General features: G+C 39.9%; 1 protein-coding gene across 1 annotated transcript in view; it reads left to right on the top strand.

The window, feature by feature from the left end:
- Nucleotides 1-1,054: 1,054 nt before the first annotated feature.
- Nucleotides 1,055-27,663, top strand: part of CHRM2 (cholinergic receptor muscarinic 2) — a 109,227-nt gene continuing 82,618 nt past the window's right edge. The window contains exon 1 of the mRNA XM_041002268.1: nucleotides 1,055-1,212. The gene's annotated coding sequence lies outside the window, so the exon portion shown is untranslated. The remainder of the gene's footprint in view (nucleotides 1,213-27,663) is intronic.

Genomic DNA, 27,663 nt, shown 5'->3' with positions numbered 1-27,663 from the left:
CCCAAAGAAATCATGTGTGATTTCTTCAGCAAGATCATATGCTTACTACAAAGCCTAGTGTATTTATTCGAACATTTTCCCACCTGGGGAAAAAAAAAAACTGGGCTTAAATTATCTTCCTCATTCACAAAGCAACACTGCGTTCTTGCCAATACAATATGTCACCTGCGTAGCCTTCGGTCACTGAAAGGAATGGCTCTTGGGGTGCTCACTGCAAAGACTGTGCTGTAGAAATGGCAGGTTGAGAGCTGGGCTCTAGGGAGAGGAGGGGAAAGGAGCCTGGAGAAAAGGGCTGTCATATTGGCTCAGAAGAACCGCCAAATCAGAGCGCAGAAAACATTCCATTGGAGGATCGCCTTTCAACAGCAACTAATCCTGTCATATGGAAAGAAAATTGTAAATGTTCTCTCCAGAAATTGTCCGCCCATTGCAGCTAATCGAACACACACGCTCCAATACAGAGACGCTCGCCTGCTACGCCGAAGGCTCCTGGGTACAGAGAGCAGCTGGAGGGAGAGCGCGCGCAGAGACTGGGACACACACACACACACACACACACACACACACACACACACACACCATCTTAAAAACCGAAGATTCAACTAAGAAATCACCACAGGCACCGGAATAGGTGTTGTTCTCCTTTGCTCCATCCCCCCTGTCCCCCTAGACAAATTACTACTTCCCCAAACACTTTGGCGAAGAAATGAATCGCGCCCAGCTCGCGGCCGTATCCAGGTCCCGGTTCTATTTTGGTCTCCGCACTCGTCTTGCTGAAAGCCAGGTTTGAAAGTCCTACTTGGATCTCTTTTGACGATTTGCTGGGGGTGGGGGGTGGGGGGTGGGGTACAGCATTAATGTAAAGCAAGTCTAAAATGCGAATTGGTCCCAAACCAGCTAAGTGGCTGGGACCCGGGCGGTGGCGCGCGCGCGATCCCCGCAGCTCTGGCTGGAGCCTTGGGTCGCTGTCTGTCTCCCCGCCTCTCCCGCCCCACCCCTCCATGCCGCGGCGCCAACTAAATTTTTTTTTTTTATCCCCTTTTTCTTTTGCAAGATCAAGGGAGAAAGCGAACGGACGACTGACTCCGGACTCTAAGCGGTGAGCAGCTCTCACCCGGACGAGTCGTCCCGGCCCCGCGAAGGGCTCCTCACTCCTGCCAGCCTCCACCAGATCAAAGCCCGGGGAGGCAACTGGGGCTAAATCCGCGACAGGTAAGGGGACCACGCTGCTCAGTTCTTCACTTATGCGCGCCAAGGGAGCTGGCATGGCGGGGTCCCTCCCAATTCCCCCAGAACAAGGGCGCGGAAGGTCGGGATTTGGGGGAATCGGAGGGTGGTCCGACACACATGCAGATTCCCAAACGGAAACTTTTGATTCCTGGGGTTCGGAATGCTCAGGGAAGGAATGGAGGGGCTTGGAAGGCAGGAGCCAAGAAGGCACAGCGCAGGGAGAAGGTAAGATTCGGTGGGTCACCGAATGTGGCGGAATGTGGCTAAAGGCAGCCTGGGAACCGCGCTGCCCTGGAAGCAGTATCTTCTAGCACCACATTCCCTCCACCGTCACGGACCCCAATCTTGGGCCGCTCCCCGTTTGCTGAAATCCGGAAAGGTAATGGAGAGCTTCGCCTCTGTCGCTCTTCAGGTTCCTTTCTGCCCCGCATCCCACCGGGTCTTAAGTGCATCTGGGGTGGAGGTCCAGTGAACCCCGCTGTGAGCCGACCCCCCCTCCTCCCCAAAGCCTCAGCCTTCACAGCACCCTCCTCTGGCTCTGGATAAATGTTTGGCGTTGCAGTCCATGGGCCGGGGCCCAAGAGCTGGGGTATTGTGGGGATGGGTGGAAGCAGGCTATGAATGAGGGTCCTAGGACGAAGCAGAGGAGAGCCTTCTGCACCCTGTCTTGCAGCCCCGCATGCGGGGTTTTCTGTCCCCTGTCACTAGCAGACAGGGGGTCTCAACCCTGAGTCCTTCAATTCCCAGACTGTGCCCTCAGCCTCGCCAGTCAACTCCCCCTGTGTCCTGGTCCACGCTGGCAGACCTCGAGACTGTATACAGGGGACCAAGGCGTCCGCGAACCTCTTGCCGCCTGCACCTGCGGATCTAGGCTATCGCGGCTAACTTGTAGCATGCAGAACCGGTGGAGAACACACAGAAATTCACCTGTGAGCTCTGCCCAGCCCCCCTGAGTGCCCCTCAATGGGAAAGGTGGTGGCTACCCAGACAGTGCGTTCCAGAGGACAAAATTGCCCCCGAATTTTTGCCACAGAGGTAGAGTCACAGCCTCCGCCTTCCAGTTCCCTCCAACACCAGCATCCCTTTCTGCACTTGTTACCCATCACCGATCCTAGGCTACTGTAAGCTATAAAATCGTCCCGGGGAGGGTCCAGCGACCCGGCTGTTCCTGGGCGAGATGCCAAGACTCTGGCATGTATGGAAATATCTGCGGGAAGAGTCACTCCCGGCGGAGTGGCGGAGGTAAATGATTAAATCCAGCAGAGCTGTCCGCTGACATCTCACCCCAGCCGCCTCGGGTCTCTGTGTCAGCTCACCGACTCAGTGAGTCTGTGGCTTTGTCCGCCCAGGGCCCCGAGTTCGCCCGCCTGCTCAGGCGCTGGGAAGTCCCGCAGAAGCCCAGCGCCCACCAGTCCTCACGTTCCCGGGATTCCTGGCACCGACTTTCTACCCCACCCCCTTTCTGTTTTGCTTTTCTTGCTCTTTTCTTAGCTCTGGGTGGCACTGGGTAAGTGGCAGCGGTGCGACTGCCTATCCCCGGGTGCACTTTGCAGACGACAAAAACACCCTTACCACACATTGCTCTGTGCTCCAGCGCGCTGCTGGGGCTGCACAGCTCCCGGTGCCTGCGGCCACCTTCACAGCTGCCACCGCAAGCCTCATCCCCGATCCCGCGAAGGGTTGGGTTGTCAAGAGGGAAGTCAGCCCAGCCTCCAGAAAAAGCCCCCAGGGGAAGAATTGGCAGAACTGTGTAAAGCTAGAATTTGGATAGGGAGCGAGGTGGGAAAGGCTCCCGTGTAAAAGCCTCCCAGTGCTCTGGCTGTTGGAGAATGGACTTCCCCTGCCTGGCCTGCGCTCACCCTCAAGGCCACAGTCATGGTCCCTTTAGCCCAGGCAAGTGTGTGTCGGGTTTGGGGGTGGGTCAGTCCTTTCTTCACACTGGGTGATTCTGGAGTCTGGAATTGTGAAAGTGAAGCAATCCGTAGACTACAGGGATGACTAACTCTGTATTGTGTGCGAGTAATACATCCAAATGTGTATCTATCAATTATCTTCATTAGCATAGACTAGGGCTTGATGATACTCTACTAGAAATTTTAGGTATATGCAGGCTAGCATTGCAACCAAAACAGCAAACACAGTGGTGACCACAAAGCTAAGACCAGTTGAATTGACCAGAGATTGAAACTGTATTATTAGGCTACAATTCAGAGAGTAAGCTTCTGAGATTCTAGGCAAGTCCATGGAAAAACTCTGTACCATATCTGCTTCAGTGTTGCAGGTGTGGCACACAAGAAGTCAAAAATGTCAATGCCAGATGGTGTTTTTATTGTTGTTGTTATTCCTCTTATATTAACAAGGTGTACCAGTTGTCACGGCATGAATAGCTCAGCAACATCCCATTGGTCTATTTGCTTTGCTGGGCTAAATAAAAACATCAGTTAGAACTAACATAAAAATTGACCCTATAAAGGCATGGGAGCTTGAGCAAAGTCACTTTCTTGCTTTAAAATCCTGTGAATGAGGTGGGTTTGGGATAGGGGAAAGTTCTGGGATCTAAAATTGAGTGTGCTGTGTGATAGACGCTCACCTTCCTATGAAAGAAAAGGAGTGTTGTTTATGTAAGTGTGTCCCAGGGTGCCTGGCGTGAGAAAATAGATTTGAACATCCCTTTCTTAATCCAAGTGCGAGAGAACCTAAACACATGTTTGCAGCTCTCAATTGACTTCAGAGACTGATGTGCAGGAAGAGAAATGCTAACACAAGCCAAAGTCAAATGGGAATTCCTAACACACAGTCTCACTCTGGGGGTGGGGGAGAAAGAGACTGCCTTATTCGCGTCATGAAAACAACTGCCATACCTGTCCCACATTCCCTTGCTTGTCTGGAGAGGCTTCCAATTAGACACTTAGATGCAAATGCGCCAGACAGTTTTCTAACTCCAGTTCCAGGGCAGCCAACCCCCAGTGAGAAGGTCACACAGGCTGCGGTGGCCTCCAAGATTTGAAGAGAAAGCAGTAGCTCTGCTGGGTGAACGGAGGACATAGACGAGACAGACGACATGGAACACGCATCGGCTCCTTTGGAGTTAAATGGCCCTCTGACCCACAGCAAGGACAAATGTCAAGGCCAGTGCAAAAGGGGGAAAAAGAGGAGAAATGAGGAAATGGGGACATAAAAACTATGAACAGTCTGAGGACCTGTGGGTGTACTCTTGGCAAGGCTTGCTCGGCCTGCCTCCGCGAGGTCAGCCTTTGTGTCAGGTGTGCGTGTGTGTGAGACAGTGCTTATCAGTGACTGCCTTCATGGAAGCAGCCAAAGCCCAGACTGACTCATAAAATAAACTTGCTGCTTTGACTAAATAGAGACTGAAAAGAACGTGTCTGGTTTTCTTCATTTGAAAGTCGTGTTAGACTTGGTTTTCCCATTGTGATGTTGGCATTCACCGTCGTTTTCCGAAGTGGACTCTTACAGATCAAACACTGTCAGTCTCCTCCTTGTGACTGTTCACTGGTTTTCATTTCCTATCACCCGTCCTTCAAGCCACGTTTGGCTCCTTGAGCAGGTGTTGGGAATCTTCTTTTAGTAGGGCTCACCAATGCAAGCTTCGTCATCGAGCCCTTCTGCGCCACACAGTGTGTGGTGGTGGTCGAGGACAGGTGGGGGAGGCAAGGCAAGTAATTAATCTTCCAGTGGAGAGTCATTTTCAGAGTGTGTTCCAAGTCCCTGGCCCAGTCATTAGCACATTACATGTTATATTATCTGTTTTGTGAGTGTTCTACCCTCGCTGTTGAATACAGTCAGGCACATTCTAGGAACTTGTTAAATATTTGTCAAATGCCTGAGTAGATGATTCTCATTTTTTTTCCCATTAAAACAATCACATCAAGAGGACATTATTGTCTTGATTTCATATGTGAGGTAATCGATCTTTATCAGGGTCTGTTAATGACCAACCTCAGTCACATAGTACGCTGCAGTCCCTAGATTCAACCTGAAGCCTGTTGGTCTCTCCTATCGCACTGGGTGGCACTCTGAATAGTTGGCAACATTTATTTTCCCTGTGTCTGGGGAGAGAAAAATTGTGGAATTATAGTTCAGTGATGTTCTCCCCATCTGTTTAATTCAGCTTTGCATGTTCTTGTGGGTTCCCTAAATCTTAAGCAAAGAATGTTCAGTGCTAACTAGATTGGTAGTTGGCATAGCATGCTTGATGTGGTTATAGCAGAGCAAAGCAAGGACCCCTAAATTAACTAACTTTTGCTAGATGCCATGTCTACTTTTCAGCTGTACTGAGGCTCACCAAAGAGAATGTCCACATCTGTTGTGAAATGTTGAAAGGACATCTTCATTTTATCCAGTTTAATTCATGATAGATGTGGAAGTAACTGGGGGGACTTCTTCCGGGTGACAAAGCTAGCTGTGGATTGTCTAAGACCATTCATTCGTACTCCAGCTTCTGATTTGTTCTCCTCTTCATCTTGTCATGCTGAAGCGTTCCTCTTTCTTTATTAAAATTGTTAGCACTTAAAGTTCCATATTTGAATGGTTTCACTTAATTCTAACTAGAATGCATTACCCACTTTTGCTTTGAAAGCCATAACGTGACTTTGTGAACTGAAGTTAGCAAAGGATGAGGTCGATTCCAATTGGTTTGCCTCCTTGTATTCTTTATATATTCTTGTCTAACTTTATTTCCTTTCCTTTTTTTTCCCCCCACATGTTCAAGCTCCTTCTTTTATACTATGACCTAAATATACAATCATCTTAACTGGTGCTGTTTCCATGGCAATGTTTTATGGTAGATAAGGATACACACCAAAAGCTTGATTTTTCTTATTAGCTTTGGGATTCTTCTCGCTCTCTTTCTTCCTCCCCCTCCTCCCCATGCTCTGACCCCCTCCCCTTCAAATTCAGGTTTCATTGGAATACGCCCTCTGGTGTTCCATAACAGAAAGCACTTTGGTTTTAGTAAGGCAGAGCAATCATTTTTAAAGCTTAAAGAGAGTTTTATTACATTTTGAAATGGACATAAGCAAAAAAAAAAAGATTTTAATTAACACATTTTTAAGCAGAAATAAGTGGGCGACATTTGTTATCTGAGGTGTTAAGCGCTGTTTAATGTGTAGAATTCTAAAAAGTTAAGGCAAATGGGGGATATTGTATTCTTATATGCTGAATATTGTCATAAAACATTTTTATTGGAAGAAAAAAAGCTTCTTGACATATTTTTTAGGATTTCAAAATGGAAGTCTTTAGAGTGTGAGCACTTTTTTCTATATAGTAGATTTAAAAATCTTGAAGATTTTATTTTATGTAAGTACATGAATAACCATATCAATCTGCACATCGTTACTAAAAAGTATTCCCATGATAATGTGGAAGTGAGGTTGATGTGCTAGAAAGCTGTCTTCTTTAATCCCCATTACTCTGACACCCTTCGATCAGTCACCAAGTCCACTCAGTTCTATCTCTGAGACGTCTCTGGAATCCATCACTTCTCTCCATCCACAAGTCTTCGCCAAACCTTTAGCACCTCTCTCTGAACTACCACCAGAGCCATATGTTCCTAACTGGTCTGCCACCCTCCCATCTTTCTCTAGTACAATCTATTCCTCACACTGCCAGAGTGGCCTTTCTAAAATGCAAATTTGAACATGTCATTCACTTACAAAAATTCTTCAGTGTTTCTCAACTGTCAAGAGTAAACCCTAAAATCAAACTCACATGCAATTTTTCATAAATGACCGTTTATAGCAACCATTTTTCTTCTTCTCCACCAAATGAGGAGGGAATGCCTGCATTTAGCATGAAACCTACTATAAAATACATGCAAAACAGATACTAGTCCACACATTTTTTTTCTTTTTATTCTCTGCCTCCTTTTTCTCTTCATGTAATTTATTATTATACTGCAAGTCGGGCAATGCCAAGCCTTACATTTATACTCTAGACTCTGTCAGTTGTCTCACAAGCCGATAGAAACTAAAACAAAAAATTGCCTTTGGTATGACTGTCAATTTGATGAGTGTTTGCAATCTGTACCTCATTTAATTTCCCACATTCAAGCCTCACACACACTAGATGCTTAGTTATATTCTTGCTATCTCAGTATGACCTTCTTGGCATTTGGTATTTTCCGTCAAGTGTTTTGTAAAGTTAAGATTTTGTTTTAAGCATAGTAGATTTAACTGGCTTGTTTCCTTCAGTATTAAACGGGATTATTTACCAAATAGTAACTTGGGAAAGTGCTGATCAGTGTGTGTTAGGAGAAGAGGAACAACTGGGCCTGGTTAGGTTTTCAGATACAATCTAATGTAAGAATTAGGTAGGTATGCACAACCTCCCTCGCAGTATGTTGTTATCAAAGAAGCTGTTGGCATCTGCAGCAGCTTCATAGGTTAAACAGCTTAAATTCAAAACGCTTATGACACGATGAATGCATAGTAATAGCCAAACAACCGAAGACCTACGCTTTTAAAACTAGTAAACATTACAGTTTCAAAAAGTGTGGGAACAAGCAAGGCAGTATTTTGAAGCAGTCTTTGTTTTTTGAGCTCACAAAAGTAGAGCCTATATAACTTTGAGTGTTAATCTTTTTAGAGATCTTCAACAAACAATGTTCATACTTATCAGGTATACTGCAGTGAAGGACAGCATTCTGATTTAATTAAAATGTTGCTATCTTCTAAGAAGTCCTTTAAAAGATATTACTTAACCTGAAATATTCCATTTCTGTTGCGTAGGATTTGCATTAGCAGGTTAAAGATCAGATCCAGGGATTTGATGTGACATCAAAGGTGGGTATTCACAGGAGCACATCTTAAATAACAACAGATAGAAGAATGGGAACTCGAAGGGTGAAGAGGGTCAAAGAAGGTAGTGTGTTCAACTCAAATATTCCTGCCTCTATGGCCATATGAGCTTTGCATTTCCATGAGGGTCAGGCAATCCTGGCTTGAAAGCAGAGTTGTGCTTAGGGACCTTTGTAACTTCCTAAGCAGATTCCAGTGTGAGGGGTGAATTATAGTTCAGGAGGACAGACAGAGATAAAGATGCTTCCTTTCATTCTCTGCAGAGTCTAGACTGTTTGTGCAGGTGAGGCACAGTCCTGTATGTAATTTGTAGCCTTAGAGTTACTCCCTGGCCATTAGCATGTAGTCTCCTTTCTATGCTTTCTCTCCTGTTTTCACTTCCACAATCCCTGGCATTAACCCTGATCTCATTCGAAGCAGCATTTATCATTGAGACTCCAGAGTATGTATCCTTCCTCTTCTGTCTGGTGGTTATGTGCAGGCTTTAACTATGCATCTGGTTGCATTAAACACCTGACTTTCCTCCTTCTCTCAGTCAGTCCCTGAAGATGGGTTAGTGAGAGGGAGGCAACTGTGTTCATCTTAGTGCGGAGATATTTGTCCGTTGCTGTTGAAAATGTTGATGTTCTATGGAGATTCCCCCAAACTAATTGATATAACATCTTCTCAAGGAATAGGAAAGATGTAAAGATTGCTTCTGATATTACTGCCCACCCTTAGTCATGAAGATCATTTTTTTAATTTTAGTGAAACAAACTTTTCCTTACTTTTTCATCTATGATAGCTAAGAAACCAGATGGAATAATGAGGGGAGGCAATTTATTGACTGATTGATTATTTAATTACACACTAAGGAGCTCTCTCGCATTGGTAAGATGAGAAACTAAAGAATTGCCTGAAGGTGAATTTTGCCACTTTTAATAAAATTTAAGCAGAGTATAATTCTTTGGGAGAAGGAATAAAATCAATTTCACACAATTTCATATCATGGAACAAAAGATTTTTTGAACAATCTGTACCTTCCTCAGCAGTCCTGTAGATGGGAGAGACTTCTACCATAACCAGCATGAAAATCGGAAGTGATAGGAAAATTCTACCAAGTTGCTTTAAGTTGCAAGCATCTGGGTGTTGGGCTTTAATTTGGGAAAAGATAAAGAAGTCAGGGATGAAACATGTTCTCAGACATGTCAACTGTGTTTTTCACATCATCGTCAAATTGTTTCTTCGACTTTGGCAGTGGAGTAGGCCTTATGTGGTCATCCAGAAGCTTAAATGTTTAGCACTTTTCTTTGTACCGTGTCACAGAGATGAAGAAGGAAAGAAGAGCTGTGGCTGACACAGGTTTAATTTCTTTTGTTCCTTGCAAACGGAAGTTATTTAAACACATGAAAGTCATCCTAATTATGCTTTTAATAAACGCATTGCAAGTGGATATGTGATGAAATGATTCCATGTTAAGGAAAATTTCAGAAGTTTGAATGAAATACTCTGGTGACAATGCCAACCAGCAAGAACTAATACCCATTGTTTCTTGGATGTAGCAAATTTTGGAACTTCCACCACTTCTTCACATTTCTTTTTCTTTTACCTTGTGCCAATCCTATGTGATGGATATTTGTTATTCTTTTTTATTATTATTATTGATTTTGAAACTGGGGTTTGTTGACATCAAATACCTTATTCTATTGAATCTTCTAAGAGTGAGTTTGTGGCTTTGGTTCTAGTTTCACATCTAAAATCACAGATTGATCTCTTAAATGTTGTTGGTTTTGTTGTGTTTATTGTTCCATAAGCACTTCTTAAAGAGAATAGCCTGATAAGTCCAAGGAGAAGAGAGGGAAGAAAAAATAGGGCAAGTCTTACTCGTAACAATTTTTCAGGTAATAGCAAAAAAATTAATTTGTATTAGAGGGGTCAATACAGGTGAATCTTGAAACTTCTGCCTGGGTGAGAAGTTTCCTGGATTGGGCTAATTTATAGGTTTGACATTTGGAAGTGTTTGTGCACTGCTGCTGCCCAGGGGGTTCTTCCTAGGCCTGGAAGTGGGAACCATCTCAACAAAGCTTTCAGATAAGAAGTCCCAAGGTATCAAATTTGATTTCAGATATTTAAAAAGTGCATGTATATTTGAACATTTCCATTCACAGGAAGTTGGTAGAATGTTACCATTCAATCTCATTCGATGTCATCTTCTTGTATCGACGCATTCCTTGCCTCTACAAGAATGGTGTCATCAATTCTCGGTGACGTTCGCATTGCAGGTGCAGGAACAACCAGAAGAGCTATTGCTCTAAGGGGTAATTCGTCAGTCCACTAACCCGCTGCATGTTTATATACGCATTGCCAACTCTAACCACTTTTTCATGCATCGCAAATCTCCAGAGCATCATTAGCTTCTATTGGTAGATAATATCAGCTGTTTGTCACAATTAATTGAAATTTCACACTGCTGCATTACAATATCAGTCAATACTTTTATATCCTGGCACTTTTAATCAAGGATTCTCTTTCATAAAGGAACCACAATAAAGCCCTAATTACTTAAAGTAATAATTAATTCCCCATCAGTTTATTGGTTATGTAACACTTTCTTCAGGAACTTAGCATTCCTCTTTCAAGTGCTCACATTCATAAGAAAGATTCCTTAGCCTCTCTCTCTGTAAGCATCTACCACAATTTTGAATTATTTTTGTTTGCTAGCAGTCCTACAGGAAGGAGGTCAACTTTAGTTTTCAGCAAGTTTCTGTATTCAAACAAAATGAAATGACATCTTTCTATCAGGGAAGTGCTCAGAATCCTAGGGGTGTTTCCATGGAAAAAAGAGAGGCTCTCAAATGTTTCCCATGTGGTGTTTCTTAGCTTGTTTTAGCTTCTTTATCACAAGTGAAAGTTCTCAAGGTCCATTCCTTTCTAATCTGTTTTCTGTTTCCTAGTCCTAAACTACTTCATTACTCATTTTCCCTCTGAATCTTTGTTAGCTTGTAAGGTTTGTTACGTTTTCCAGTCTGTTTTAGCCTCATTATTTTGGTAGATGATGAACCCGGAGTGTTGGCTATAATTGGTAGTCAAGCTTTCTTCTTTAGTAGACGTTATTTTCATTCCTATATGTTGGCATTTCTGGGTGTTTTGGATGGATCTTAAAAAATAATTGATGATGACTGTAAACTCATCAGGGGATCTTCCTAAGACACGGCAATCAAGACCATTGAAATCTGTACCAAAATTTGGCCAGATTTTCTAAAGGTCATTCTTGTTTTCTTTTTTTAATTAAATTAGTGTGACTTATTCATTCCACTTGCAGCAAGCATTGGACCACATTAAAAAGAAATGTTCTTTGTCCTATATCCTATGTTCTCTTACTTTGCTTTATAATATAATTGAACACGAATCTTGTTTCCAACAGGTCAGTTATCTAAAATACAAATTATATTTCCTCCTTAATATGCATAATCATTGAAATGCATCTTTTCTTACACTGTTTTTAATTACGACTTTAAGCACACATCAAAACAGAGCAGATGGTACAGAGTTCCTCACACCCTGCCCCTGTGCACACACAGGTCCCCATTGTCAGCATTCTCTTCCAGAGTGGTCTATTTTTTATAACCGGCGAAGCTGCATGGACATATCCCTGTTATCAGAGTCCAGGCCGCACCTGAAGCTCACCCTTTGTTAGCTGCCCACCCTGTAGATCTGGACAAATGTATACTCATAAGTACCAAGTGTTAGGCTATCATGCAGAGCGTTTCCACTGCTCTAAACATGATGTTACCCACCTATTCATCCTTTCCCCATACTGACTCCTGCCTTCCTCTGGCTCTCTACTTAGTTTATCCTTTTCCAGGGCATTTATAGTAGAAATTTTACTCGGTGTAGCTTTTCAGACTGGTCTGTCACATAATAATATGGAATTTCATCCATGTTTTTGTGGCCTAAAATTTAAATTCATTTAGTGCTGAAGAATATTCCTCTGTATTATTTTTTTTCTTTGTGATTTAAATTTTTTTTTGACATTTTAAAACATTTATTCACAAAACAGAGAGAGCTTCCATCCAGTGGTTCACTTTGCCAATACTGTTAAGGGATAGGACTGAACTGGGCCCAAGCCAGGAGCTGGAAAGTCTGTGTGTTTTACATGAGCCATCACTTGCTTTCTCCAAGATATTAAACCCAGGCACACAGATAAGAGATGCAGGCAACTAACCTGTCACTTAATCTCTAAAGCTTTACCATTGCTAAGATTTTTAATAAACTGAAACTCAATGAACGCTTCTCCTTCCCTGAAGATATGTTTAGATACGCATGGTAGGAGGTTTTTTTCATTTAACCATATGTGTTTTTCTTACTCTTGTTCTACACTTTTTCTTATATTTCCATGACCTTAAAGTCTAGAACTTCCTAACAGTGGTCACACAATTTATTGTTTTTCTTCCCTTCAATCTACTCTACCCATAATTCCATATTTATTAGGAAGGCACATTAGCAGTTAATACTGGGTGAGTTTTATTTAGCTGTCTTTATGTTTTCACTATTATTTTTACCATACAATGGATTTTTTTTTATATTCAAGTTACAAAAAAATGTTCACGCTTCTGTTGAAAGAATTAAATACTCTGCTTACTCAATTTTGGCAACTCTTCAGCTCCCTTGGGTGCAAATTCAAGGAGAGGTAGAGAAAAAAAATACCACAAAATTGTTTCTTTTTCATTTTTCTTTCCCAATAATCTTCACAGTCAAGCTGTCATGGTCAGGATGAAGCAAAGTGAAAAAGCTGAAAACATAAATAAAAGACCATTCAATGGATAAATATGCTGACCCTTAAATAAACTTTAAAAGAAAGATCATATATTGATCAGTTTTACAAATTGAAAACAGAGCATTCTTATTTCTAATTGAGACGGGAGAGAAGTCCTTAGGGGACGTACAGTACTCCTAAGCTTTCTGCCTTTTTCTTTATTCACTGCCTGTTAAAAAATTAATGGTGTTTAATACTTGGGTTTAGTTTTTTCATCTATGTAGATAAGAGCTTTGCCTTCGGCAGCTGATGATATCCACTTGCTTAATTCTGCTTTGAGTATCTTTGGATCCTTTCTCTCACACCTATGCATCATATTCAACTCCTTTTTAGGGAAATTCCCGTTGATACGCTCTGGTTTCTTTAGAAGAAATTCATTCTATAAAGGCAGAGTTTACGTGTTTTTTCCTTCTGTTTTCACTTTTCTGCCTTCATCCTTGTAATGTTCCCTTTTTTCTTCCTCTTCTCAGAAGCAGTCTGGTAACTCTCTGTTCTTGGCAAATAGCAAGGATCAATACATACTTACTTAATGATGATTTTATGTTGCTGGTCTGCAACAACTCCAAGATTTCTATTAATCCAATCTGCTTCATGAGTTGGTTTCATAATATCAAGTTATCATTTTATGAACAGCTTACGGAACCTCTTTCTAGGTAAAATTTTTCTTTCAAAATAAATCTTACCCTCTAATATTTTTCCCTATTATTGAAGCCAATAATTTGTCCAAAGCTGAACTAAATTTTCCTTGGAGATGTTCCTGTATTCTTGGTCAATGTTAATACTATTTTGTTTAGGCTGAATCTAATTAATATGAAGTACATGAACCCAATTTTTTTTCTTAATATGTAACATATATTGATATAGATTTTAGCAAACAACAAATCATATATGATTCAATAAATTAGTTTTCTCCATGTTAAGGATAAATTTAGCACCGCTTCCTTTTTATATTTTGATCCTATCTAAGATGTATAGCCAAACTTGAAGAACAAACCACAAGAGGAAATGAAGTAACATTCTAGACATTAAGTAAGTACCATTCTGGCTATCATATACTTAGGCATAAAATTGATGTATTCATTTATTTGTCCTTTGATATATTCAGCAAATACTTACTGAGCAAAATTATTTTGCTCCTAACAATGTTCCTGTGTTCCAACTTAGTCCTCCTACCTGACTCCTTTCCGTCATCACTTATCACCCGAACCATCATCCACCATCATGTGCCATGAAATAACCAACTCCCTTCTAAACTGTTGGGAAAGCAGACTGTCCACCCTCACTCCCACTTTCAGGCAGTCTTAGCATTTCCTCCTCAGAGCACTGGCCGCAGCCTTGGAAGTGGTGGCGGATCCAGACTCCCTGACAAAGTCCTACATTGTCTTCATTATCTCCAGGGCCCTTAAAAAGAAAGGACTTTGGCATCTTTTTGTGTCTAAGCCTTGGGTTTCCCAAATGGCATCAGACTATGTGAGGTAATGAAGCATATCCCTTTTGAAGACAGTGTTACCATTGCTAGTTTACTTTTAGTTTCTTCATCTTCATAGCTTCAAGGATTCAGTGCGATGCTCAATATCTTCTAATCGGGTGCCTTTGTTTTATGGTTCAGGAGTTGTAATCAAGGTATGAGTGAGAGCAATTTAAAAAGATCTGTTGTCTGAAGATCCTGACATCCAACTCTTCTGATTTTCCTCACCCCTTCATAATTCCCTTAGGGATTGCATGGATATGATTCTCTTTTTAACCTTAGAGTTTAAATTTCTTACAGAATCGATCTAAAGATACTCATTCCCCCTTCCTTCATCTCTCTTATCTGCATGGAACTTTAAATTCTTTCTCTTCTTCTCTTCTGATTTCCCAGTATTTTATAAGGGAATTGATTATGTTGTGGTAAGTGAAATTTTGTTGACATGGCTAGGGAATCAAACCATTGTTACCAGAAATGCCCAGTGGGTTCTTTCCTCAGCTTAGTATAGAAATAAAAAGCCGGGAATCTGTTGCAAACAGAAAAGTTTATTTGTGAAGGGACCAGGGAGCAGGGAAGGGAGGGAAGGGGAAGCACCTCCGGAAAAGAAGCTGGGAGGTGGGGTGCCTCTCGAAAGAGGAGGGAGAGAGAGACACCAAAGGTTTGAGGAAGGGTCTCGCGGTTTTAAGCCTTCCTTGACCCCTCCTTGTTGGGTGGGGAACCTACAGGTGAGATGTTCCCCATTGGTGGTCTCTTAATTATTTAGGAAATGGGTGGGCAATGCTGGTGACGCCCACCTGAAGGTGTGGCTAAGACCTCAGCAGGCCTGGATGGTCTCACCATCAGCTCACATGCCAGCTTTTATGCCATTCTTCTGGGTTCCTGCTACAAATCAGAGTGGTTTAATGAACTAATCTTGGAGAATATCTGTTTTACTACTTTTTCAAAGGTTATGGAGAAATGATTGAATCATTAAACAATTCTTTTTTTTGACATATGTATATTTTCAGTGTCTAAATGGACCAATACCTTTTAGTGCTTAAAACATGGGACACATCTTAACCTTTTAACTCTGAATAATTTAAACTAACTGTTACCTGAATATCTTTGACAAATTCAGAATGTGGAAGGTAGTATAATGGATAGAATTTCAGCCCAAACAACATAAAATCCACAACCTTATTCTGCTTTCTCACTTTATAAGATCATTAGGAAACTGTCATCGTATCTATCACCAAATTTACAAAAAAAAATTACATACAGTAATTTAGAGTCAGGGTAAGACAGTTGGGAAGCTGTATTTTGATATCAGCTATCCTAATCAATGTTCTTTTCTTCCACATGGTTGATTACTTCAGAATCCCAAAGTACTGGCAACTCACCATAAATGTAATCAGTCATGCTACAAATATTTTCAAATGAATGATCATTTTTCTACTTGATTTTTGCTCATTTGTCTTGTTCTGTTTTCTGCTAAAGGAGAGTGGAAAGGAGAAGCAATTGCTGGTGAATTGAGGCGTTGGTGTTGTCTGAGACACTGGGCATTTCATGGCCCAGAGAAACTCTCGATGAGGTGACAGCACGCCCTCTCAGCCTCTGTCACTTACACTGGGAATGTGATGTGCTCCTGGGGAATGTTGGGAAGCCACTTGTGAAGCTATTTTAAGAGGCGTTTGGAATTTTGAGAGAAGAGTTCCTCAGAACTCTTTTTCTTTTTTAACAATGTATTATTCTTCGGAGGGTTATTCAGTGGGAAAATCAAAAGATTAATTTGCCATCAAACAAAGCTGCTTATTATTTTTTTACAAGATGTATTTATGCTTACTTGAAAAGCAGAGCGAAAGAGAGAGAAATAGAGAGACTTTTCCACACACTAGTTAACTCCCACTATGACTGCAGCTTCAGGGGCTGAGCCGATCTGAAGTCAGAAGCCAGGAACCAGGAGCTTCTTCTGGGTCTCCTGGTTGCGTGCAGGAGACCAAGGACTTGAGTAATCCTCTGCTGCTTTCTAAGCCACAAACAGGGAGCTGGATGGGACGTGGAGTAGTCTTATGGTATGCTAGCAGATTATCTTACTATACCACTGGGCTGGCCCCAAAGCTGCTTATCTTGACTGACCAAGAAAGAATTCCACATTCAGTGTAGACTGAATATTAAGAGTGAAGCATTTCAAAGACTCACAGAAAATCCGTTCTTGCAGTTGCTCACTTGTTTTGTATTTCTTCTGCATGAGTTCCTCAAGCATATTACAGAGCTATTGGTTGTACTGCTAATCCATCTCAAGGCACAGGAGACTGTTTTTGGAGAAACTGCATTGAAGAGGCTGAGATTGAATTTGCCTCAATCCACTCAGATAATGTTTCAGTTACTTTGATATAGAGACAAAGGAAAAAAAATAGATTCTGACAGAGGTGGGTTGCGCCTGTTTAGCAATGGAATTGCCAGTGTTATTTTGATCATATGATTTTAGATTCGTTGAAAAGATTTACTAAATTATTTGAAAGGCAAAGATATATAGAGAGAAACAGGGTGACTGAGAGGGCAAAGCAGTGATGGACAGAAAGGAAGACAGGGTGTGAGAAGAAGGGAGGTTGGAGAGACAGCAGTGAGAGTAAGGATGAGAGTAGGAGTGAGAACAAGAAACTTTGCAACTGCTGATTCAGTCCCTAGGTTCTCCAAGCAGCCAGACAACTGTGGGTGGGCCAAACTGAAACCAGGAGCTGAGAACTCCATCTGGATGTCTCACTTGCATGACAGAAGACCAAATTCTTGGGCTGTCATCTGCTGCCTCTTAGGTGCATAGCAAGAAGCTGTATCAGAAGTGGAGAACAGCTGGGATTGGAATCATCCACTCCAATATAGGAGGTGGAAGTCCCAAGCAGCAACGTAATCAACTAATCCAACATTCTTGCCCTTGATTCTCATTTTAAAATGTATTTATCTAGGGATTGGCATGGCGACTTATCAAGGTAATTCTCTGTCTGTCGGCTCCAGCATCCCATACAGGTGCTTGTTTGTGTCTTGGCTGCTCCACTTCCCATCTAACTCCATGCTTATGGCCTGGGAGCAGTGGAGGATTCATGGGTCCCTGTACCCATGTGGGAGACCTGGAGAAAGTTCACAACTCTTGGGTTCAGATCAGCTCAGTTCCAGTCATTGGCACCACTTGGGGAGTGAACCAATGGTTGGAAGATCTCTCTGTCTCTCCATCTCTTTGTAAACCTGCATTTCAAATAAAAAAGAAATTCATCCTTTTTTTTTTTTTTTTAGTAGAACTTGCAGTATCACCTAGCAGTAAATCTACTGAGAACCACCATCCCAGGCTGTTTTTACTTTTAACAGGTGCTTTGATGGTCACTTCTGATTCACAGAGACAACACCTTTAGGAAGGCAAAGTTAGAGGAAAATCACTGACAGGACTTTTAAAACTTTCAAGGTGTAACATTCCTTGTGTGAGCCCTGAAGCAAGAAGCTCTCTTGGGGCTGCCTACTAAACTGTGCTTTCCCCAGGGCCAAACCAAAATCTCCAGTCTCATTTTATTCCCTGCCACGATCTTGCTAGGCATGTTGGTTTGTCAGACGATGTTTATAAGAAAGAATTTTTACTGATGAGCTGCTACTCCTGGAAGAAAAGCACAGCAGCATGTCTTGGTTTAGTTTCAGGTTCCTTGTAGGAAACCAACGAAAAACCTTCCGTCTCAAGGAAGATAGGAGTTAAGACCCACCCCTGGCTCTCCGTCCCTGCCGTGAGAGCTGGAGGGTGGTGATTCCTCTCAGCAAATTTCTGACTTAATCATTGCTTCAGTACGAAACAGGCACTTGACCCGTGGTGTTTGAAGCTGTGGGGATTTGGTGGGAAATATTTTATCAGGTTTCCAGAAGAGAATTACATAAATAAGTAGGAATAACATTTCTCAAGTCACCCCTGTCATCACCACTCAACCTCCAGGGTAGAAATTCTCTGTGGGTGGGAATGAACGTTAAGAAAGATCAGCCTTTCTCTCAGGTGATGGCTGGCTGTCTGAGGCACCTGCATCACTGTCGTCCTTACTCCAGCAGAAATCCAACGCATTTACTAATAAATTCCCTGAGCCAATGGAACTGCATCATGAACAAAATAGACCATGTCGAAATGTTTTCTCCTTATATATTCAGCAAAGTGATATGTAATTATATATATATATATATACACATTTTATATATATAATAAAAGGATCTGATTCGACATATGAAAAAGAGTGGCAAAAGAATGCTGATTAAATTTCTCTAATTAAAAATAGGCACTATTCACATTAAAATGTTTTATTCATAATGCCCAGTATGTAGTTTCCTCATTACCTGAAAAATGATTACATTGAATATGGCTAAAATGTGCAATATTGCTGGATCCATATGGAGGAAAAAAGCTGTTGGTTAGGGGTTGTTGCCGTATCTTCACAGCAACCATACCGCTGTAGGGAGCTTGAAACGCCCTGCGAAACCACTTCTTTGCTATGGTGACCTGACCTCAAGTTCTTAAGGCAGAGAACAGTCCTCCATATTGTACACAATATGCCACTGTCCTGTTATTCCGTTTACCATGTTGTGATCTCTGCATTATTACTCACTCCCGTGTGAGGAGTAAGAGTTATTTATTAGCGACTCTGTATATATGTGACAAAACAAGCTCTGGAACCTTTTGAACAACTCAGCATAGCCTTGCGCTCAGTCCATCATTCAAGCCTCAAGTTTCTTCGTTTCCATAATGCAGAATAGCAATGCCTGTACTTTTCCTTTGTAAAGTTAGTTATGGGTCAAAGGAAGCAAATTTGAAATATTGTATAAGCATTTGCATGTTATACCCACAAAGTATAGTAAAATTTCAGTCACTATTTCAAGTGAGTGCGATTCACATGTTTATTTGGTTGAACTGTATCGTAATGTCAGTAGCTTGGATGCAATTTTTAAAAAACTATGTTCCTTGGGGTGAGCACTTGGCATAATGGCTGAATGTTGTGATACATTCTGCTATGATGGATTGGCGGTGGTGGTAGGGGTAACCAACTGTAATATGAGCGAAGGTGTGGCCATGTGACATCAGAACCTTGTATTACCTTAAGGCTTTCATGTCACTGTCTTTACAAGTCAATAGACTGCTGCACGTGTATTTAAGAAAATCAGTGTGTTGCTCATAGATTCGAAGGGAAGAATATCTAATAAAAGTATTCTTTGCCCATTGGCTACTTTTCAAATTAAGGGGTTTCCGTTTGTAGACTCCCTGAAGAATGGCAAGACTCAAGGGAACACTGCCACGTTCTCCATTCGTGAGAGCCAGTGACTCAGAGGTGGATAGACTGTGTTTGTAAACAGGCTGTTTGCCAGGAGTGTTGAAGGGAAAACTTCAGAAGTCTTCCTTCATTGTGGTACCCAGAAACCATGAGTGCTGTTCTATTGAATCATAGAACCCTGCTGTGGAAGCATCCAATCTGAAGATGATGTACTCTGACTTAGCCCTTTGAAAGAAATCCTATCCAAAGACATGGTTTAATAATTAGCACTCACTTTGATTAACTATATGTTAAAGTATAAGAATACGTAGAAGTCTAAATATATATATATATATACACTTAGAAATATGTATGTATATATGCACATATGGCTATTAATGTATTTGTGTATAGCTTATGATCTTAGGTTATAGAAAATGCAGAAAAATTCGTTGATGGTTACTGATGGAAACTGATAGAGTGCACTTAACAGCAGCTGGATATGGTAAGCTATGTGGAAGCAGCCAGATTCGTTCATTTCTCACCGGGGAATCCTAGTCTACTAATCCAGTTCTCCCAGGCCCCAGGGTTGGTATTGAACCCAGACACTTCAGTATAGATTGTGGCTATCAAAATTGGTATCATAACGGCTAGGCCACATGCCTCTCCCACCATTTCATTAAATACTGTCAAATATAACATTTCTGTCATATATCCTAAGCTTCTTATTGTTAAGGGTTTCATTAGTATGCTACGGACTGATTGTTTCATTTTTCAGATAATAAAATATTTGAATAATGTAAAGTTGCTTCTAAAACTTCCTAAAAGAAAATGATAAAAATGGAAGATGAGAGAGTATATATTTATGTGTGCTTTAGCTTCCTTATTGAAGAATGAGAGGGCCGAAGTGGGTTACCTCTGAAAGATCAATGAGTTGATGTTAATCAAAAAATCCGGAAGGTTTAGCGATAATTTTCAATTGCAAAGAAAAATCTTTGTCCCACACTTCTCTGAGCAATCAAACATGACTTGTCAATGAACTGAAAGTCCGTTCCTGAGTTCCCCTGACATCTGAAAAGCAGGCTTCCAGTGTCACAGTGGCTTTTCCACTTACACAGCTTTGCAAACAAAAACACAGGATACTGATGAAGAAATCAGAAAAACGTATATTTATGCATCCAATCCATAATTATATAGCATCTGGGCCCTGTGCTAGAGTGACTCAGAGAGGCTGTGCAGTGCCCACATGAGCAACGATACAAATGTGGTGGAATTGAAAAATCAACGATCTTTCAATTCCACTCAGTCCAATGTTGGATGTTCCCTCCTGTTACTTCCCCCTTTGAGTCCACTGCTATATTTTGAAGCATGCACATGCTTTTTGAACCATTTCTTGTAAGAACCTAGTCGTTTAGCTTCTTCATCAGACGCATTTACTAAAAATGGTAATTTTATAACTATGGATGCTTCCTAGTTAACAGAGAACTTGTGCATGTGTGCGTGCGCGCGCGCGCGCACACACACACACACACACACACACACACACACACACACACACACACACCCTAAGCCTATTTTAAAAAAGTTTTACTTCCAGATAGTGCATGGGGAGCACAAACTCCAGGATGAGTGACTTTTCTGGAAAGTTCCAGTGGTCTTATGTGGCACATACCCAGGTTTTCACAGACATGGGTGCTCGTTTCTGATTATGTTTGTCGATTACATGGCCAGATAAAAAGAATTGTCAGCACATTTTCATCAGTCACCCTACCCTCTAATGAAATTATGTAATGAAGTGGATTGTAACCGAAAGATTCATCTTCACAGTTCAGCTGCCCCTCACCTAATCACTGCTCCTTCCATGGCTTTCATTTGACCTCATGAACTCCCCTGCCCCATCAAAGCCTACCCTCACACCAAAATACAAAACCAAGCATCGACCTCAGGTATCCATCATGTCATCCTTCTTTGGAGCCTCATATGTGTATCTAGGTATTTTCTATCTATTCACTTTGTGAGGTCAGTTGCAGACTCATTTTGACATGAGTGGGATAATTTCAGAAGAGTTTTTGGATACAAATTTATAAAATGTAAGAAATTAAACCATAGGGTCTTCTAAGAATATGTCCATTTCAGTGTTATCTGTGGATGAGAACTGGCAGACACAACCCTTGTTCACTGCATCTAAACATTGCAATGAGATACGAGACCCTGGCAGGTTGCATAAACCCATGCCCTATTCAAAGACAACCTCGTTCTCTATATCCTGGGAGAGCCTAGAGATTCAGCATATGTTTGGTGAAGTTAGAGGTACTGGGGTCTAATGCAGACAGTGTACCCATCTGTGGGAGAAGAAGGAATGGAGTAGAACCTTTCAGGATCCCTGAAAACATACTACCGCAGGCACTTGAAGCAGACTCCTGTGAGGATGGGGAAGCTTAGACTGGAGGAAGAGGGGCCTAGGACAACTCTGACAGTAAAAGGGCCAATCATAAGATTGTTTTCTATCAAGAGTTGTTTTCTATCTCAAGGCCATGTAAGTCTTTACGCACGACTATTAATCAGGCATGCTCTTTCCACGTGCAGTATGATGAATAACTGCAATCAAATGCGTAGGGCTGAATCTGACATCCACAGGGAGATGTAAATATCAGTCTACCCACTACAACTGAATGTACTTGTTACACAGTAAGCATGTAGCACCAAATTTTGTATGGTTTAGACATTTATGATGAGGTAGGTACTGCTTGCAAAGTTTTGTTAGTTTCTTTGTTTATTTTTTTTTTTTCTTTATGAAAGTCAAACTCTCCAAGTCTTGGATTAATCTAGAATCTGGAAGCCGTGAAGGATAATGGGGCGCTTCAACAATAGGTTGAAAAATTGGAAAAGAAATGAAGGGAATTCCAACAGAGAAGACAAAGGGCACACTTTCCTTTGGGCTAGCATAGGCATAGGTTATGTATTCTGCAACCAACGCTGGTGAAGAGGAGCTCCCCTCACTTTCCAGAGGCCTGGCTGGTTCATTGTTCGACACCATGGATCTCCAGGTGGGTCACGTTTAGAGATACACCAACCTGGAGGACTCCATGCTGTTGAGCTGTTCACAAGCAGCGGACACTTCTAACTCCATCTAACCAAGAATTCAATGCGTGGCTTCCACAATGTTCACACACATATCCTTCCAATGGAGATAGCACTCTTTCCTCTTTCAGAATTGAAGATGAGCAAACTTCTTCACACTTCTACATAAAAACCCATGCTATTTTGTGAATATTATCAAAGGCAACGTCACAATGTACTCTGCACATCCAAGTATCTGAAGAATGATGCAGGTATAAATAAAATATTTATTTGCGCACTTTATGTATAGAATAAATTTTAAGAATGGAGAAAGTCTAGAATGTAAAAGAATGTGATTTTTGTATTTTAAAAAATATTTTCTAAATCAATATATAAGCATATTATTCATAAGGAAAGGGAAATGGTGATACTTTACAATAAGTATCTCCCTTATGTTTATTTAGCATTTTTAAGTTGACTAGATGTCTCACAATGTAGACATTCCCCCTTATCCACAGCGATTCCTTCCAAAATATTGCACAGATCTTTAATATTTTCAGACTGTAGTTGATGGGCAAGTAACTGAAACTGCAAAACTGACAAGTAGAAATAATGGGCGATGGCTGCAATGTTGCACATCTTATTATTCCCATTATGTTTTCTGAACCCTCCTGGTTTCAATCAGTAATATGGTACTGAGGGCGGGGGGTGTTGGTTTAAGATAGCTGTTGTGTATATTAAGGAGTTGAAATTTACGAAATATTTTGTTTTTAGCATTGTGGAATTACCTTATCTGAAAGCATTTATGTATACATGTTCCATATGGGGATTGTTGTGTGGTGTATCATGTTTTCAGTTAACACTTGTATTTACACATTTCTAAATTCAATTACATTCACTACCCTACTATGTTCCTTATTGATGTGCTGTTGGATTCCTTTTGCTACTATTTTTACTGCAGCTTTGTTCATGTGCATTCACAAGGCAGACAGAATTAAAGGGTGTTTATGTGTCTGATAAATTTGGATCATATTTATACTAGAATCACACTGATTAGGTAAAATTAACAGGTGCCTTTTCCTTTCTTGTACTGCTAGAAATTTTACTTAGAATAAGGATGGTTAAATATTTAAATTCTTGAATGACCTAGCTGCAAAATTGTTAGTAAAAACCTAAAGAAATTTTTATAATAATTAAAAAGGTTTTTATTTTAATTATCTACATGGGTTAATTTTGATAATATGGATTTTGTATTAATTATCTATTTAATGGAAATGGATATACTTTGTATCAGATAATTGTTTAAACCATTCAGTAAAATTGATTACCCATCAAATGTATCAGTTTTTATTTCCATAATTTAATTTTATTTTTGTAAAGATGTTTTAGCAAGTTTTGTCTGTGCCTTTTGAGTCTTAATTTTCTTACGTTTATCAGTTTTGATTTTATGATTCATTACCTATCTTATTTTTATATAATTTTTTCAATTATATTGGGGTTATTGCTTTCCATTCCTGAATTGAATACTCAGCTCTTCCTCCTATCATTATTGCTTTACTCTTTAATTTTTATTGGGTATTTGTAAGCAAACATAAATTTTTTGGCAATTTTTAAATTTCGTCAAAAGTTTAGCATATTACCTGGTTATTAATAACACAAATTTAGAATGAAGATTAGTTTAGAATTCTGTCTGTGAGAAACATGATGAAACAGTGATGATTTCTTTTATAATTTATATTTAAAAACAGTTACATTATATTCTTTGTGTAAGATTCAATAAGTTAATATGTTAAGGGTACAACAATAACCAAAATCAAATATTTAATACAGATAGTAATTTTTATTGAAAATTGTACTTTGATTCATTCTTTGGCTTGATAGTCATTTTTATTTTTAAATCAAAAGTGCTAAATATCTGTTGCTTTTATGGTTTTTATTGAAGTTTTTCTTATTAATGTTGCTGCACTGTGGTTAGAATATGTAGCTGTGTAAGGTCTGTTTTGTTGAAACTGTCTCATTTTATTAGTTTTTTTTCAATTACTTGTCCAATTTGAAGATCATTTTACTTACTAAAGAAGGGCTAGTTGTACATACACATTTAATGTATAATCATTTCCCGTCTTCATGTTATCTATTTGTTTTTGTTTGGATCAAACTCAAACCAAGTAAATTTTTTTTTTAATTTTAGATGTTATTTTCATATTATTATTATTGTATCTATTCTGATTAATATACATTGCTTAGAATTTTAATTTATTTGAGCTAATATTGCTATCCCCTAAATTCTTTTAGTTTGCCTTATAAAATTAGTAATCTTTTTTTTATAAATTATCCATGCAACTTTCCATCAGTTCTTCTAAGCATTTTATAATTGACCTTTAGTCCTCTGACCTTTAGTCTGCTTTTAAATCGGTAATTTAATTCTAGTGTATTTCCTCTTTTTTCTTTGTTCTGTTTTTATTTTGTGCTTCCATGTCATTTTATTTCTCTTTTTAAACTCTATTTCTCTCAAAATAGTGAGTTAGAATGTATATATCCATTTAAAGATTTAATCAATCCCGAATTTTTCTTTGAAAAATGAGGTTTTATCATTCTTTTTCAGGGAGTTATTACTGCTAAAATGAAAATCTTTAATCGGCATTTGTTTATTTCATTCCAAGTGTTCACATTTTTATGACCTAATGTGAATATTTAGTATCAAATTATTGCTATTATATTTTTGTATCTAATTAGCTGTGTAAATTAAGATCTGTTTTTTTTTTATATTCCAATACTTTCACCCAGTTGCCTGATACTGTGCAAACCTAACAAGTTCTTATTTCCGTGGTTTCTCTGATTACAAATCTTTATATAGTAAGTGTTCTTTATTTCTAAATTCATTTTCTAATTCCATGAAAATTGACTTTAATTCACAGTTTTGTTTTAATGAACTTAAATCCTCAGTGAATGTGCGTCTGTGTACATTTTCTTTTGCCTTCATGTATAAATATCTTGGATGACTACAAAAATCTTGAATTTGAGATGTCCTGTCCTTAAGGCTATACATGTTTATTGTTGCTAAAGAAGAGGACAGCAGTAGGTTGACCATCCCTCTGGTCACAAAATGAGCAAGTCTTGACAGAACCTGAGAACCCATTGCTGAGCTGCAAGAATTTGTGTGAAATACTTTAAATGCTTCACTCTGACATTTGGGTTATTGAAGGATAATCAAAATTTGGGATATTTTAGTATATTCAAGAGATATTTTAATACCTGCCTTTCCCCTTAAATTATTTCTTCTCCTCCTCCTCCTCCTCTTCTTCTTCTTCTTTTCAAATACAGGGAAGAGTATACTGTTTCAATTACGTTGAAATTGTCTTGCGCATTTTGCTTCGGTCTAGAGCCAGCCTGTGTGTCATGGTTGTGTCTGAACTCTTTTATACAAATGTACTTACAAAATAGTGATATTCAACAAAGGGAGGGGAAGGAAGGTGAGCCAAATGTTTTGACAACCAAAAATGCTTCATTCTCACACTTTGCTTTACATCCCAGAAGTTGCACTTTCCCAGACTAGGAAGATGTAAAGATGGGTTACAAAAAGTGGAAGCTAAACTAAGCTCTTTGTTCTGGGTTAGGGAATATCTGAGATTACCCAGTATTTTTTATTTTTGCTGTCAGTCTTACTCCCCACAGCAATGCTCCATTTTCTCTAAGGAAAATTTGGTTAAAGTCCTCAAAAATGTCAAGAGAATTGTATTTTTAAGAAATCTTTTGTTAAACAGTTCCATAGACTCAGGAATTTCCTCTTCCACTTATCTCTTTCTCTGCCTTCCCACAATTGATTTCCCTCGTATTATAATAGTATAGTCCTTCAACAATAGCCACAAGTCCATCATTCTGCTATTTAAGTGTATCATTACCTTGTAGGTATAGACAATGGTAGAATGTCCAGCATCCTATTGTTAAGATATATTTAAGTGTTTCATTGGGAGTCCAACTTTTATTTGGAAGAGAAGATGCGTGTTGCAATGTATCTTTGCTTCTTGAGATGCTAGATTCTCTTGATGAGTATATGTTGATATATGTTTACCCATATAACGATAAATCTCGTATCTTGCATGAAGGTTGATATTTGTTCTTTTGGGATTGGCTTACTGAGCAAAATGTTCTCTAGTTGGGTCCAATTTGTTTTCATGGCTGAGCAGCATTCCACAGAGTAGATATACCAGTTTCTTTATCCATTCCTCTTTCATCTGGGTTGTTTTCATGTCTTTGCTGTTGTATATTGTGCTGTTGTAAATATAGGATTACAGGTCATTTTCTCATATGCTCATTTCATTTTCTTTGGATATACTCCCAGAATTGAGGTAACTGGGTCATACCTTTGGATATATTCCCAGAATTGAGGTAGCTGGGTCGTATGGTGATCAATTTTCAGTTGTCTTAGAGCTCTCATACTGACTTCCACAGTGCCTGCACTAGCTCACACTCCCACCAACAGTGGAGGGTAACTTTCTTCCCACATCCATACCAGCAGGTATTGTTAGTACATTTCCAAACATAGGGCAATCTTACTGGAGTTAGATGGAATCTCATTGTAATTTTTATTTGTATATCCCTGATAGCTAGTGTGTCTGAGCATTTTTTTCCATTATGTCTATTGGCCATTTGAAATTTTTTTAAATGCCTGCTCATTTCCTTCACCAATTTATTTCTTCACATTGGATGTTTGTTTTGCTGTCATTGAATTTCTGAAGCTAAGAAGTAGAATTTTTTATAAAGGAACCATTTCTATTTATGTTCTAAGGAACAACATCAGTTTACTAGCTGGGAAAGAGCATTCTGGGCCTGGTGAATAATAAAAATATGAACCATTACAAATGTAAGGATTTGTATACACTTGAAATACAATCCCTTTGTATCTCATTACCTCATTTAAACCTTAAAACAGTCCTATAAGATTACAGATTCAGTCATCATCCTTTTTGGTAGAGAAGAAAATGGAGTCACGGTGATGGAAGCTCAAATACATGGGCAGTATGAGAGAGTGACAAGTTTGTTGTTGTCAAATGC

This window comes from Ochotona curzoniae, unplaced genomic scaffold (genome assembly GCF_017591425.1).
Source record: "Ochotona curzoniae isolate NIBS_2020 unplaced genomic scaffold, NIBS_Ocur_1.0 scaffold_2476, whole genome shotgun sequence".
In the NCBI taxonomy this organism is placed as follows: domain Eukaryota; kingdom Metazoa; phylum Chordata; class Mammalia; order Lagomorpha; family Ochotonidae; genus Ochotona; species Ochotona curzoniae.
Note: the sequence above shows the minus strand (reverse complement) of the source record. Positions and strands in the feature narration are given on the sequence as shown.